At 46.3% G+C, this 12,276-nt stretch overlaps 1 long non-coding RNA gene across 1 annotated transcript; it reads right to left on the reverse strand.

The window, feature by feature from the left end:
* Window positions 1-1,668: 1,668 nt before the first annotated feature.
* Window positions 1,669-11,698, reverse strand: LOC132342813 (uncharacterized). Its single transcript, XR_009491332.1, has 3 exons — window positions 11,133-11,698; window positions 4,400-4,686; window positions 1,669-2,900 (listed from the first exon to the last, which is right to left on the reverse strand). It is a non-coding gene; the product is annotated as an uncharacterized lncRNA (long non-coding RNA).
* Between the last annotated feature and the right edge of the window lie 578 nt (window positions 11,699-12,276).

Genomic DNA, 12,276 nt, shown 5'->3' on the forward strand with positions numbered 1-12,276 from the left:
CTCCACTATTTTAAGCACTATTTTTTTAATCACCATCTTTGTGCCATTGACATTGCCACTCTGCTGTCTAACAGACTTCTCAAGTTGACTCTTCCAACTAAGTTGTCCCCTCTCCTCTCCTGTTCTCCCCCTACCTGTCCCAGTAAATGGCCCCAGTTGCTCCAGTCAAAATCCTAAAGCGGGTCCTTTGATTCTTCAAACACTTACTCCAGCCATTAGCAAGTCCAGTGGGCCCTACCTGAAAGGCAATGTCAAACCACCTCCATACCCTCATCCGGGGGCCAAGAATGCCATCTCACCAGGCTCTCCATATCCCCCTCCACGAGGCAGCCAGAGGGACCTAGTAAAAGCAGAACCTACACCATTCACTTTATCCAGTCTTGCATTTAACAAATATCTTCACACCTCTGGGCCAGCACTGTTCAACACTTTCTAGACCTTGCTAGACATTGCATCCTCATCAGGAAGAGGATAACCAACAAAATTAAAGAGGGAAACGTAGAGCGTGTTAGAGAATGTTAGAGCTGTGGACAAAAAATAACAATGGGGCGGGAGGACATAGAGTGTGGTGACTGGCTGACTTCATTCCAGTCCTTTAAACAGAGGGTTGCCATTTTACGTAGAGTGGTCAGGGAAATCTCACTGAAAGGGGAATATGAGACCGGAAGGAGGTGGGAGAGCCATCCGTACCACACCTGGGAGAAGAGTTACAACCCTTCAAGGGTTCCCTATTACACCAAAATAGAACCCCCGTCCCTTAGAAATTTATTTAGTTTTGGCTGTGCTGGATCTTTGTTGCTGTGCACAGACTTTCTCTAGTGGCAGACAGTGTGGTCTACTCTGTGCAGGCTTCGACTGCAGTGTTTCCTCTTGTAGAGCATGGGCTCAGTAGCTGTGGTGCACGGGCTTAGTTGCCCCATGGCATGTAGAATCCTCCCAGACCAGAGATCGAGCCTGTGTTCCCTGCATTGGCAGGCAGATTCTTTACCACTGGACCACAAAGGAAGTCCTGCCCTCTGTTCTTCAGCCACCACCTCTCGGGTCTGTCACCATGCCAGCCAGGTGCTGCCCTATTTCAGGGTCTTTCCTCTGGGTGCTCCCCTGTCTGGGACACCCCATCCACCACTCCACACATACTTCATGCCCCTTTCCCCTTCTCTCAAGACTGGTTTCTGTCCATCCTTAGGTCTTAAGGATGTCACTTCCTCCAAGAGGCCTTCTCTGACCACCCCCAGCCCCCCACCACTCACCCTCTCGCTATCTTTTATTGTCATCATGGTTCTTATCGATGTCTGAAATCATCTGGTTTCCTGTCTGCCTCCCCTACCAGGAATACCAGCTCCAAGACAGAGAATCCGGTCAGCCTGTTTACGGCCTGGAACGGGCCCTGGTACTGAGCAAACATTCAATACGTATTTATCAAGTGAAGAAATCAATCAGTCAAGTGAAGCTAGATAATGAACTTGTAAATAATTAACGTGACTCAGGGCAGCAAATCGAGAATCACCCAAAACAAATCAACCCTCATCCCAGACTCCACCATTTTATCAGCAATAAGAACAAATAGCAATAGCAATAAACAATAAAACAGTTCAACAATAATTCAACAATTCCAACTCATAATTCAATTCCATAAGACAGTTCAACAATACTAAAAACGTGAACCTTTATTGAATTCCTTCACCCCTACCATTTTTTTTAATCCTCATGACAACCCAGTGAGAGATGGATAGCCCATTATTCCCACCTTAGTAAGTCCAAAAACTGAGGTCAGGGGATATTTTGTGACTTGTCCAAGGTCACTCAGCTAGTATGGGGCAGAATCAGCATCCTATCACCAGGTCACACAGTGGTACTCAACTTCCTCTAAGTATCACGAAGCATCTACTGTGTGCAAGGAATTGTGAGAATTTCAAAGGCTAATTATCTCACAGGCAAATTGAGATGTCTTAAATAAAAGAATTTTCAGCTAATTCTAAACCACTTGAAAGAGAGGGAGAATGTGAATACCACATATTGAGCATTTACTGCCCACAAGGCCCTGGGTGATGCCCTTTGCATGCATTACCTCATTACTATGTTTTATTACCCTACTTTACAGATGAGAAAACTGAAGCCAGAGTAATTAAGTGGCTTGCTCAAGGTCCCATGACCAGGAAATGTTGGAACTGGGTTACTGAACTCAGGGAAAATCTAGTACTCTATGGGTTAGATCTGATCCATTACTAGAACTTCTGTGAATATAGAAGATACTAGAAAAGTCTAAATCTGGCACCATCAGACATGTTTGCAGGACTTGAAGGAAAACATTCATATATTCCATTTTCGGAGAAGGTTCTTTCCTTTATCTAAAAGCAATGTGAGCCCCTGGGCAAGGTCTGGTTCCTCAGCTCCTTACCTGTAAGCCATGGCCCACCATTGCCAGCATGCCTCCTAGGGAGGGGGCTTGGAGTTTGGCAAGAACAGCTCCTTTGGAAGTGCAGGGGCCAGACCAGTGGCACCCGTGACAGCCCAGGGCCTCCTTCTGGCCTGTGCTAGGGTCTTCCTTCCATCGCCCTCTCTGCAGGGCCCAGCTGTTGGAGCCCAGTCTTAGTAGGGCTGGAACCATGAACATGATGGCCTGGTCCGGCTCACTCTGTCAGGCCGTGGAAGCAGAAGCTTCCAGACTGGAGAATGCAAGAGCCTGTGCCCTGGAATGTTCTGCCAGGCAGCGGCTTTGGTGGGGAACAAGGTACGTGTTCAGTCTTTAGCCAAGCAATTAAAAGGCTTTGAGAACAGGATCTTCAGCTTCCAGGGGGATGACCCAGGCTATAAGTAGAGGTCTTCAAATATCACCTGTTGAGTTTTCTACCCAGTGCCTCTCCTCTGTGGTCCATTCGGTCTTGAAAAGACTTAGAATTCTAGAGCAGGGGGAGCAAAAATAAAGTAAATTAGGCTCCCAACATTCCAGTGGGAACGCAGGATGTCCAGAACAGAACCTTAGTTTTCATCTTTTCAAAATCCTGCTTCATTCCCCAGTCTTCCCAGCCCAGCTAAGAACAATCACCTTCTTCCAGGGACCCAAGTGGAAACTGCAGGCGTCCTGGACTTTCATGCTCTTTCACACCCCATAGCCTCTCAGTTACAGCTCCGGGCAGTCCCACCTTTGAATATCATCCAGAACCTGACCGTTTCTCCCCACCTCTACTGCGCCCGCCATCTCTGTCTGAGCTCCTGCAAGGCTCTGATTGGTCTCCCAGCTCCAGCCCTTAACGTGTTATTGTCACTCCTCAACTCAACAGCAGAGCTACTGGCCATGTTAAAATTAAAGTCGAATCTCATCACCTCCTGCTCAGAGTCTTCAGTGGCTCTCATAACACTCCAAGGAAAAGCAAGACCTCTCTGCTCCAAGTCCTCACTACTCCCCAGTCCTCCTGAAATCCTGAAATCCAGTCCTCCTGAAATCCACCAGGCACCCCCAGGGCCTTTGCACAAGCCTGATGCGTTTCCTCTGCCTGATACTCTTTCCCCATGGAAATTATCCACCTAGCTTCCTCCCTCCCTGCTTTCCCATCTTCTCAGATGTCTTCTCCTCAAGGAGGCTCACCCTGACCTTATTGGAGGTGCCAGCTTGTCCCTTGTCTTCCAGCTCTGCCCCCAGCTCTCCTGCTGTCCCTATGCACTCTGGTTTTCCTCTGTTCTTTCACAGCACTTAACGCTCCTGAACCACTAAATGATGCACTTCTGCGTTGGGCCTGTTGCTCATGATATGTTTTCCTCTGTGACAGGGGTCCCCAGCCTCTGGGATCTAATGCCTGATGACCTGAGGTGGAGCTGATATGATAATAATAGAAATAAAGGGCGCAATAAACATAATGCTCTTGAATCATCCTGAACCATTTCCCACCCCTGGTGTGTAGAAAAATTGTCTTCCACAAAACCAGTCCCTCGTGCCAAAAAGGTTGGGGACTGCTGCTCTGTGAAACAAAGTCCTACCAGGTGAAGCTCTTTCTCTGTTTTATTTGCTAGCATATCTTGGGCAGTTGGACTGAGCCTGGCATGTGGAAGGAGCTCAGTAAAGATTTGTGAAATGAAGGGGAGGCCCTACAAAGCACAGAATTCCCACCAAACAAAGATGAGAAAGAGAAGAGAGGAAATATTTTGGACTTTCCTGCCCCTTGGGGAGATGAGATAGAAGAGGAAATTGGGGCGGGGCCAGAAAGACCATGCAGGCACCTCCCATATCCACTCATAAACCTGTGCCCACCCCCACCCCAACAGAGAGGGCAGGCCCTTGACCGCTAAGGGCTGGGTAGGGGAAGACCTCCACCCACTGGGTCCTCAGCTGCTCTGAGAACACCATGACCCCGAAGTCAGGCAGGGAGAAGCAGGGAGCGCTGTAGGAAGCCTCTTTCTCTACCTGTGGCCTCCCAGCTGTCTCCAATCCGGTGGAGGACTCTTCGAGGCACTCAGCTTTCTAAGTAAAGATGTCGATTGCTGAAGAAAGTGAAGGGCTAAGAGTGATGTTAAGAGACGCAGCCTCTCTGCAGATGCTGGCGTGCCGAGTCCTGCTGGGACACCCGCCTCCCAGGCCGAGAGAGGATGGCACTGCTCCCCCCACACAAGCACAAATTCAGTCCATCCTTGGCCCCGACTCTTTCACGAATCTGGTCACAGCCTGTCCTTCCTCTCTCTCTCCCTCTCCATCTGGGTGTTAACAAGAAAAGCAGATTAGAACTGTCACCTCCATGACCGATTCAGAGCTGCACCACCGGTCCGCATGTGTTCCATTCCAACAGGTCCAATTTCCTTCCTCAATCAAACACTCAGATACTGGGTTCTGAGAAACTTTCTACTTGTTTGGATTTTGTGAGCTTGACTATGACCTGGGGTCAGTAGCTCTTTTATGAACAAAGTATAGAAAAGGCCAATAAAAAGGAGTTTGGTTTCCTTTGTGACTGCAGATGGAGTCCGTGCATGTCCAGTACACACAGGGCTGCCCAATTTTTATTATAATCAGGGGAGGTGAGTCCTGTAAGCGGATTTGCAAATAGTGTGGGTGAAAAAGAGAAGATTCTTTTTCATCATCTTATTGTTTAAAAGTGCATACTTCCAGTAAGTCCCGAAGCTAGATGAGTCCTTTACAAAACAATTTTTAAATACTCTGAAAAACTATAATTGAGGCATCTTGGTTGTTAATTAAAAAATAAATCGGAAGGCAAAGTTTTACCGTCATTATTTTATATAGAATGTCCTGAAATAGCCATGTGTTTAAAGGCATCTACTAAAGCTATAAGCTCATTTTATCCACATGGGTGTTCATGGGTTATTATGATGCCCTTGGGAAGTAAGAGGTGTCCTGGAGTGATTGTTATTTAGTCTTTGTTTTCTTTAGCATGAAGCTGAAGATGAACAGGCGTGATTTAACTGGGAAGGAGGACCACACAGAGAGCTGAAATTCAGGACCAGCGTTAAGATGCCTCACGAATCTCATTCAGTTCTACCGACCACTAAAGCGTCTCTAAACAGAAGCCCAGGGAATGACCACATAGTGTGTTTAACAAAGACATCATAGCTTAGGACTCTCTGCCTGTGATACACTCAGCCAGCCTTAAAGAAAAACTGCAGAGGTTTACATACTTTTTCAAAGTGTTTCTGTAAAGAAGAAAAACTCAAGAATTTAGATTCCCTGGAAGCAGTGACCTTAAACTTTGTTTTGTTTTCAACCTGGAAAATAATCACATAAAATTAAACTTCTCAAGAATGTTTCTATGATGATTTAATTTCAACTTTTTCTCCCTTCACTGAAGCACTAACTCTAGAATCTGAATAATATTCTCCCCTTAGATGTAATGATCAGTAACCCACTTTTTAAGGGCTTTTTATTAAGCAGACAAGGGCTTCCCTGGTGGCTCAGCAGTAAAGAATAATCTATCTGCAATGCAGGAGACTCAGGTTCGATCCCTGGGACGGGAAAATCCCCTGGAGTAGGAAATGTCATCTCACTCCAGTATTCTTGCCTGGAAAATCTCATGGACAGAGGAGGCTGGTGGGCTACAGTCCATGGGGTAGAGAATAGTAGGACATGACTTATGACTAAACACACACATAATAAGCGGACAATAGTAGTATTGAGTGATCAGGTGGTACAAGGGATTAACAGAGAGGTTAGCAAGAAGCTTTAGAGGGTTATGTACCTGGAGCTCCATTATCAGAAATTGGGCTGCACTCTTGGAAGCAAAACCCGTTAGCCAATGAAGGCACTTAATCATAGCAGTTTCTGTAATGGGTGATCTTGGTAGAAAGGGTAAGTTGTAAATAAGCACATCAGATACCCAGTTTTCATGCATTAATTTATTCCCGAAAGACCAGTTTAACTGTGATGAATTACCTTGTAGATAATAACAATAGAACTTACACACACCAAATCAATTGAGATCAACCACTGTGTGTGTGTATCTGTGAAAGCATTTACTTTGCTGATCCTGAGAGAATTGTCTTAAAGCACCGACCCAGGAGACTGGAGGGCTGCAGTCTATGGGGTCACAATAGAGTCTGACACGACTTAGCAACTAAACATCCGCAGCTTAGTCAAGTGCTTATTTGAGGCACAGTGTAACTTCCCCAAGAATCTGAAAGTCAGTGTAGTCTTTTAAACCACAGTGCTAGCATCCTGTTTTTTGGGAAGGGAAGGACATAAACCCACTGCTTCTAGAATAGATGTTGAATAGAGGTGCTTAGGATGAGTGCTTGATGTTCTTCACGGCATGATGCTAAGATTCAAAGGATTTCCAGTGATTCACTCGTGTTTGTAATGGGAAATTTTTGAAGGAGGAATCTTTATTCAGGGAGAGAGAAACTACTTTTCTTCTGCCTCTTAATAGTGGAAATCTCTGACTAACAAACACACTGAAAATCCCTGGACAAACCTGAGATCTATGACTCCTTAAAGAGTCTTAGCAACTACACTGTATTGCTTACTCTTAGCAACTGCGTGTTGGGCGTATAGCAGGAGACCTTCCATCTAGAAACTCCTGTACTTCAGGGGTGGAAACTTTCCTGTGTTATTTCTTTGCCATTTTCCTCCCCTCCATTTTTATTGGTTCTCCCTAGAATTCCTTTGGCTCCATTTTTTGTTTCTTAATTTCTGATTGGTTCTACCATTCTTTTTTATTTTTCATCTGTCTTTTTGCTCTAGCTCCTGAGAAATTTCCTCAACTTTATCTTCCAACTCACCTACTGATCCCAGCACACACATTATATTTTTAATTCCCCAGAGGTTTTTATTGTTTTTTTTGAATATTCATTTTTAAATAACATTTCAAGAGTGCATTTGCATCTCATCTCTCTGGGATTATTAATTATAGGATTTCTTTCCCTCTTTTCTGATGCCTGGACTGTCTTCTCTCTCCTGTCTCCTGTTTGTTTTATTGTGGTATCTACTTTTGAGTTAGACTTCCTGTGAGATTATCCTTGACTTTCTGTTTATATTTAAGGATAAAGCACTACAAAGTCCAGGAAACTGCTGTGTAGGAAGAGCTCGTGACTGGAGGACTTCCTGTAGAAGGATGAAGTGGGGAGGGGACCTTTCATTGGAAGGCTTTCATTGTCAGTTTCATTAGGTCCTTTCTCTTGAGATGATTAATTTCCCTGGAAATGAATAATCCTGTCTCCTGCCTAGGTTGGATAATAGTGCCAATTTTCTGAGACCTAAGAGAGGAAGGAACGCCAGGCGCCTCATTGTTCAGACTCTCACTTGATCCCCAAACCCTCACCATCCCACCCCTCGGTGCTAGGTGATTCCAAGTCCAGATTCCTGGACATCTTTTAGCCTGCCGTTGTTTCCTTTTCTATTATCTTCATCCTCGTGGGGTTTTACTTTTAAAATCCTAGTACAGTCATTTCACTTGGGTTCAGGAAGGGATGAAAATAAATGCACACGCTCTCGCCTCCAGGCCTAACTAGAAGTCCTGCCCATTCATCTTTCACTTCAAGAGGTTTAATGCAAAGCACATTCACAGTCGGGTCAATAGTTGTTCTCTGAGCTCCAGTGAGCCCAACGGGGGGAGAGTAAAGAAAACCATATGGTGCAAAGATTTCCACATTCCACTGAGGCGGTGGAACGTCACATCACAGGTGGCCAAAACTGTGGTCTGAGCAGCTGGCACTTCCCAGTGGACACGCATGACAATGTTCACAGCAGAGTGGAGGGCAGAGAGGTGCCCTGTGATCAAAAGAACCCTTTTCTACAGGTGAAATATTTTCAGGCTCAGGGAGTAGGAAGACTAGTCAGTAATGTGTTTAGATCATCAAAGAGTGAGGACAAGCTTCTGGGTACGATGCTGGCAGGGTGGGCCTCCTCAGGACAGCCCATGCCTGAGAGCTCCACTGTTCCTTCTGTGGTGGCTCCCTCCCACCCTTCAGCTCAAGCGCCCCCTTCTCAGAGAGGCCTCCCTTAACTGCTCTGTTTAAACTAAGTACGTATTCAGGCTTCCCTAGTGGTTCAGTGGTTAAGAATCCACCTGCCAATGCAGAGGACATGGGTTCGATCCTTGGTTGGGAAGACCCCTCTGCTGTGGAGCAAATAAGCCCAGAAGCCACAATTACTGAAGCCCGAGTACCCTAGAGACCTGCTCTGCAACAAGAGAAGCCACCGCAATGAGAAGCTGGAGCACCGCACGTAGAGAGTAGCCCCCTGTTCTCCACAACTAGAGAAAAGCCCACCTGTAGCCTTGAAGACCCAGAACAGCCAAAAATAAATAATAATAATAAATAAACTAAGTACGTATTCAGTGTACACATGAGTAATGGAGCGGAGCCCATAACCCAAGTTGCAGTTTCCTCCTTTGTAATGAGGAGGGTCAACACTCTCTGCAGACCTGCCCAGAGCCCCAGCACACGTGGACAGAGTGAGGCCTGGGGGTGAGAGGGGAGCCAAAGAGGAGAGCAGAGCAGGGGAAGATCCCGGAGGATTAGAGACAAAATATAAAAACACCTGCCACGGGGTAAGCCCTCAGTAAATGGGAGCTTTTACTGCCTCTTAAAGACAACCCCAGACTGGGAAACCTATGTAAACAAAACAAAGAAATGATCACGTGCTTCGGACTTTTAAAGGTTCCTCATTCTACCCAGGACTTGGCTCTCTACTCACAGCCCCCCTCCCCAGGCATATTTGAAATAGGATTCAGTTCACAGGACTTTTCAAATTTTGGACGCCAAGAGATCTTAATCGTAATAATAAACTCATGAGTGCTTGAATGGGACAAAAGGGAAATAGGGTGATTCTAGACTGGGAAATTCTTAAAAAGACAAAACCCTCCAGTGGCAAGGGGCAACTCAGGGCCTGCTCAGAGAAGCCCCTTCCCCCCGCCCCAAATTGTGCCAAGCCTACTACAAGGAAAGGCACAGCTCCCCAGCAAGCAGCCCGCTTAGGCTGCTCAGGAGAGAGAGATAATGCCCTCAGCCACCATCAGTGGTAGCAGCTGGAAGAAAAGTGCTGTGGTGAAAACAGAACTTGGACAAATAAAAGGGAAACATCAGAGGCATGACCCAGAAGAGGAGGAGCTTGGTGGTGGTGATGAGGTGAGGTCTGTTTCTTCCTAGTTCTAATTAGTTGGTGCGGAGGGAGGGGGATGGGGACGTGTGTTCATAATCCCATTAAATCTGGTGGGGGAGGGGTTGCTCTACAGGAGGATTTTCTGTGTATCAACTTGGAACACCCTTGAATTACATTCTAAAAATAATTTCAGAAATGTTATCCAAGTAATATGTGTGGTTAATTAAAACAACTTCTTCAATGCTTTATAAATAGTTCAAGCACCAGAGTCGTCACAACCCTCTAAGGATATCGACAACAGACCCGGTCTCTGTTTTTCAAAGAGAACACGGTGGTCAGTCCCACTCCTGACATCTCCCTCGCAGCCCCAAGCCGCCCCCACCCCGCACTCGCGTCTCTGGGACACCAGCCACCGGCCTTCCTTGCCTCAGGGCTTCCACGCAGCTGCCAGGGTGCTCTTTTGGAAAGCACATTTGCCCACACCATTCTCTGAGCTCTCCTCCTTCCTGGGCCGTCCCACCAGATCGAGCAAATCCCTGAGCCCAGCACTTCAGATGAAACCTTCAGACACCGGTCCCCTCCTTCCAGGATTACCAGCTGTCCCCTCGCCCTGTGCCCTCTGGCATCAGCCACAGCAGCTGCTTCCAGCAGCCTCTCCTCCTTCACCCATGCTGTCCTCTCTCTGGAAGCCCTTCCTTCCATTTCTCAGCCTCCATGACCCTATGTGTCCTCGGCCTCTAACACTATCTCACCGAAACCTTCCCTTTAAAGTCCTCATGCAGCTGATGGTGAATTCCTCCAAGTGATCAGACTGTATTGTCATCACCGCTATTAATGTGACTTTTTTTTTTTTTCCATTTCTGTATTCCCTAGGAGAATGTGAGTTTGTAAAATCTTTATCTGATTTGTTGGTTTTTAATTATTCCCAGTCCCAGGCTCTGTGCAAAGCAAAAAGTAAGCATTTGATACCTGTTTCTTGGATGAACAAATGAATGAATGAATGAATGGTACCTGGTCAATGGTACCCTGCAGTTGCCAGAATGCTCCTTCTGGAAAGCAGATCTGATCATCACTCCCTGAGCTATATCCCTCCTCAGGTGATGAGGTTATAGAGGGAGCTAGTAATAAACAGGGGGAGAAGGCGATGGCACCCCACTCCAGTACTCTTGCCTGGAAAATCCCATGGACGGAGGAGCCTGGTAGGCTGCAGTCCATGGGGTCGCTAAGAGTAGGACACGACTGAGCGACTTCACTTTCATTTTTCATTTTCATGCATTGGAGAAGGAAATGGCAACCCACTCCATTGTTCTTGCCTGGAGAATTCCAGGGACGGGGGAGCCCGGTGGGCTGCCGTCTATGGGGTCGCACAGAGTCGGACACGACTGAAGCGACTTAGCAGCAGCAGCAGCAGTAATTAACAGGAGGAGCAGACAAGGGGGCAAGGGAGGAAGAGAGGAAGAGACAGGAGAGGAAATGGAGAGGGAGGGGAGGAGGAGGAGAATAGGAAGAAGTCTATGTGACTTTGACAAATTACTCATTTTCACTGAGTTTCGGTTTCCTCATTTGTATGATAAAACGGAAGTGCTGGACAGATTACCTTTGAAGGGATCTTCCAGTTATCAAATTCCAGCCCTCTGGACTCCCAACTAGTCCTGAGTCCCTGACGGCTATAACCCTGGTTTTAGCGCCATCTAGTGGTAAACAGAAGCAGCAGTGAGGAGAAAGGCAGAGGGGCTCGGTCATGTCCGACTCTTTGTGACGCCCCCGTCGACTGTAGCCCACCATGTTCCTTTTCCATGGAATTTTCCAGGCAAGAATACTGGAGTGGGTTGCCATTTCCTACTCCAGGGCTTGAAGCCACAGCTTCTTCGGCTCCTGCATTGGCAGGTGGATTCTTTACCACAGAGCCACCTCAAACTTAATTATTTTATGAGGCAGCAAGAAACGAGATCAAGTCAAAGTCGCTCAGTCACGTCTGGCTCTTTGTGATCCCATGGACTACACAGTGCATGGAATCCTCCAGGCCAGAATACTGGAGTGGGTAGCCATCCCCTTCTCCAGGGGATCTTCCCAACCCAGGTATCGAACCCAGGTCTCCCGCATTGCAGAGGGTAAAGGGTTCTTTACCAGCTGAACCACCAGGGAAGTTTAAGAATACTGGAGTGAGTAGCCTATCCCTTTGCCAGCGAATCTTCCCGACCCAGGAATCGAACTGGGGTTTCCCGCATTGCAGGCGGGTTCTTTACCAGCTGAGCTATCAGGGAAGGGTATTAACCAGGGAATTCCATTAACCTGGTAATGGAATAATTAATTAACCTCAGAAAATATATGAAGCAGCCAATTAGGAGGTCTGAAATGAAGACAGCAACAAAACAATTCCTGTGTACTCCTGTTTTCTTTTTTAAAATCAGTTTACTGCTTGCCATCCTGATTAAATCTTTACTTTGGGAGGAAACATACTTTTGAAGCACCTGTGGTGTGGAACTCTAATACCTCAATTAACCACATGCTAAATATTTAATTTAAACTGTACTTGTTTCAAATTTCTTTTTTTACCTTCACTGAAGTGTGATAAGAAATGTCAAAATCCAAATATTGCCAATTGACACTGTAGAAACTATTAGGGACAATTCTGAGTGAGGCAGCAGAATAGCAAACTCCAGGATCTAAATAATGCTCATGTGTAAGTTCCAATAAAATACACTGACCTAAAATTTTTATCAACCTGGTATTTGGTTTCT

The sequence above is a fragment of the Bos taurus genome, chromosome 18 (assembly GCF_002263795.3).
Source record: "Bos taurus isolate L1 Dominette 01449 registration number 42190680 breed Hereford chromosome 18, ARS-UCD2.0, whole genome shotgun sequence".
Taxonomy (NCBI): Eukaryota; Metazoa; Chordata; class Mammalia; order Artiodactyla; family Bovidae; genus Bos; species Bos taurus.